Source organism: Tamandua tetradactyla, chromosome 15, assembly GCF_023851605.1.
Source record: "Tamandua tetradactyla isolate mTamTet1 chromosome 15, mTamTet1.pri, whole genome shotgun sequence".
In the NCBI taxonomy this organism is placed as follows: domain Eukaryota; kingdom Metazoa; phylum Chordata; class Mammalia; order Pilosa; family Myrmecophagidae; genus Tamandua; species Tamandua tetradactyla.
Window position 1 is genome coordinate 47,505,358 of NC_135341.1, and position 4,407 is coordinate 47,509,764.

Below are 4,407 nucleotides of genomic sequence, written 5' to 3' on the forward strand. Positions count from 1 at the left end.
CAATTCACTGTAAATTCTCAGGCATAAAAGCTAGAGTAAGATAGCCCACACGTGGTTTCTGCACAAGAGGCAGAGCAGGTGCAGGGATGGGTTATAAGTATAGAATACTGTAAAATACTATTTCATGCTTAAGGGAAATGCCTTTATAGAATGTCGAGGCAGGGACAGAAGCAGAGGTAGGGGAAGGGATGGTCCTGATGCAAAACCAAACAAACAAACAAAAGAGTCCTTAAAAATTCAACCAATTCCTGTTTTGGTGAAATAGTTTTGGGGAATTAATTTCTAGGTAGTCAGCCTTCTTTCTAGCATGTAATCTTTCTGAATCAGTTTCCTCATCTGTAAAATGAAGACAATAATACCTGCAATGTAAGGATATTGTAAGGATTAAATAAAGTAGTAAATAAAAGTTACCAAGCCCTTTGATCAACAAATAATTGAAAGCAGATCATAGTAGCTCAATAAAAAAGTTTTTTGCATTAAAGAAATGAAAACCTGATGGCCAAATAATATCAGTCAGTTGATAATGTTTGTTTCTTGTGGGCCAGACGTTTCCATAACTTCCTAATTCAATCGTCATGCCGTTGCTATAAGTGGATAATGTTATCCATGCTTGCAGGTGAAGGACGTGAGGTGTACAGAGGTGAAGCACCTGTTCAAATCAGTGATGGACCCTGGGCAGTTTAATATGGTAATTATATCAAGGCTTTATTCAGATTAAGACAAGCCTGGGGCCCTTCCTGCTCTGCCACTTACTAGATTTCTTACCTTAGATAACAGTAACTTATTTAAGCCTCAGTTTCCTTGTGTATATAAGGCTGGTATAGCCTTACCCACCTGAGAGGTAATTGTGAGGCCCAAGGAAAACAATGGATGTGAAATGGTTCCAGTGTTGATTCCCTCTTTGGGCTCTCCTTCTCCATCATCCAGATGTGCTAGTCAAGTGTGTTCCCATAGGGAGGTATGATCTTGTGTTACCAATAGTTCTGCCACATTTTCCATGAGTGAAAGACTGTGATTGATCTTCCCAGATTTCCAGGGGATGTTTGGAGGAGGGCCGCCCTTTCCTCATCCCGTGTCCTTGGTATAAGGGCAAAAAGATAATTTCTTAGACTTAGAAACAGGTTTTGTCTTCAACTGAGTCATAGTAACATGGCTAGTTACTTGCCATTTGACCATTATTATTTGCCCTTATCTTTTACAGAGATAAGAGCATGGGATAAGTTGTCAAGATGCCTTGGCAGAATCATGCCTGGTCCCAGGCCCTTAAATTAGTTTCTTTTTCCTCCTCCCAATCTTCTTTGGTCCTCATCACCCCCACCAAATGTGTCAGGATTCCTGATTAATTAGAGGTCACAATTTATGTGGACAGTAACCTAAAGGGTCAGAAACCACTAAATCAGATGTATGAACTTAAAGGCCCCTTTCCCATAATTAAGGCACTTATAATCTCTAATACTCACTAGTACATTGCTATTATCATTGAAATAAAATGAGATCTAGATTAGTGAAATATCTTTTAATTAAAGATTTCAGGAAATCTGGTAGACAGATGCACTTGTCTGGGAATGAGGAAACATGAAATTATAAATCCAATTTTCTCAACTAGACCTCAAACAGGTCTCTTTACTTTTCTTGGCCTTATTTTTACCTTGTGGGAGATAAAATACTTTTGAGAATGCCTGCCCAGCTTAACTCAGTGAGAATGGATCTGATATGATAATGGATTTGCGAGGGTTCAGGGGAAAAAGTGAAGCATTATATTCCTACTAAGAAGCACCATGATTAGGAAACTTTTCTTATTTTTGCAGAAATAGCAACAGGCCAGACACTCAGAAGGGAATTAAAATCTGCTATGTAGACAGAAGCTTACAGAAGCCAATTAGCAAGAAGCAGGAGGGAACTTTGTGTAGCCATTTTTAGTAGGTCTAGATGACAGCAAATGATGACTCTAAGAGGAAGCATTTATAAAGTTCTGCTTCAGGGAAAGGAGTTTATCTAGCAGAATGAAAACTGCCCAATTCCATTAGAGATTTTAGCTTAGCACACTAGTAGGGGTTCACAAGGCACAATCATGAATTCATCTCTGTACCCTACCCCTTGGGTCTCTAATGGTTGCTTATCAGACAGTCTTGATTACAAAGAAGGAGAGGAAAATCTAAGAAATATCAATTAACCAGAGTGAACGTGATACAGTCCAGTTTACTGAATCTTCTTGGTAGTTAAGCATTAATGGTAAGCTCCTGGCTCATGTAATCATACAATATTAGGGCTGGAGGGACCATAGAAAACATCAAGCCCGAGGGTTTTTGTATGACTCATTGGAAGGTTTCAATGGATCCCTTTCAGAGGCCATGAATGGGAAAAAGCCAAGGAGAGGGGGATGCAAAGATGGTTCAGTGGTAGAATTCTCACCTGCCATGTGGGAGACCTGGGTTTGATTCCCGGCCCGTGAACTCACCAAACAAGCAAAACAAACAAACAAAAGCAAACAAACAAACAAAAATTCAACAAATTGTGCTGCAATAATGGTACACTCTCATGGGAAAAAAAAATGAAATGTGACCCTTGCCATACAACAAACACTCACAAAAAAGCCGAGGAAACAAAGCTCTGAGCCCCCAACACCTTCTATTCCTAAATTTATACCAGAGCAGTTTTATTTGCATCTACTTTATAATTGGGCTTCTCTGAAAGATGTGTATATGTTCAAAAATTATCTAAATAGAGCTTACAGGTTTCTATAGGATAATGACAACCATCTAGACCTGAATCTATTCACATATCCCTGAGAAAAGACACAAATCATTAAAGAAAGCAAAAAGAAACTATCCTCAACCCATGCTATAGCATGACTAAATGACAGACACTACTGACAGCATCAACTTATCTATAAGTAGGGAAATAATTTATCAAAATAGCAAAACCAGAGCCAGCTCCAAAACTCACACCTAAATGAAGCATCAGGTACAGACTGCATGGAAAAGAAGACAGCAGGAGCTTACCTGTAATGAAAGTCCAAATGAAGCATATCAAAAAGAGATTTTTTTTCCACTTTGGGTGGAACTAAGAATAGATCTAAGGCCTGGAGAACCAGAGCACTGACTATGGGAAAATTAAAAGGTAGATGCTGAGAATGCACAGGGTCAAAAATGGGAAGCACTCCTGGCAACATGAGAGTGAGAAAGGCTTCTTGACCAAAAGGGGGAAGAGAAATGAAACAAAATAAAGTTTCAGTGGCTGAGAGATTTCAAATAGAGCCAAGAGGTCATACTGTCTATATTCTTAGACGGTATATAGATATCCCCTTTCAATTTTTGGTGTACTAGAGTAGCTAGAGGAATATACCTGAAACTGTTGAACTGTAATCCAATAGCCTTGATTCTTGAAGATGATTGAAAACTATAGAGCTTTTGAGATGTGACTGTGTATTGTGAAAACCTTGTGACTGACACTTCCTTTATCCAGTGTATGGACAGATGAGTAAGAAAAAAAAAAAGACAAAAAATAAATGAATAATAGCGGGGTATGGTATGATTTGGGTGTTCTTTTTCACTTTTGTTTTTACTTTTATTATTTTGGGGGGGTAATGAAAATGTTCAGAGATCAATTGTGATGACAAATGCACAGTTATATGCTGATACTGTGAACCACTGATTGTACAATTTGGGTGATTATAGGTATATGAATATATAATATATCTCAATAAAATTGCATTTAAAAAAATGGAAGGCACTGAGAGTCACCCCTGGAGAACCTCTTTTGTTTCTCAGATGGGGCCTCTCTCTCTCTAAGCCAACTCGGCAGGTGAACTCATTGCTGTCTCTGGCAACGTGGGACATGACTCCTGGGGATGAGCTGGGACCCAGCATCATGGGATTGAGAAAGCCTTCTCGACCAAAAGGGAGAAGAGAGAAATGAGACAAAATAAAATTTCAGTGTCTGAAAGATTTCAAACAGAGCCAAGAGGTTATTCTGGAGGTTATTCTTATGCATTATGTAGATATCCTTTTATAGTTTATGGTGTATTGGAGTGGCTGGAGTGATACCTGAAACTGTTGACTGTGTTCCAGTAGGCTTGATTCTTGAAGATGATTGTATAATGATGTAGCTTTTACAACGTGACCATGCAATTGTGAAAACCTTGTGTCTGATGATCCTTTTTTCCAGGGTATAGACAGATGAGTAAAAAAATAAAGATAAAATTAAAGAAATAATGGGGGGAGGGGAGGATAAAGGGTAAAAAAAAATTTTTTTTTTTTTGGGTAGATTGAAATACTAGTAGTCAATGAGGGGGAGGGGTAAGGAGTATGGAATGTATGAGTTTTTTCTTTTTTCTTTTTATCTCTTTTTCTGGGGTGATGCAAATGTTCTAAAATGATTGTGGTGATGAACACACAACTATGTGAT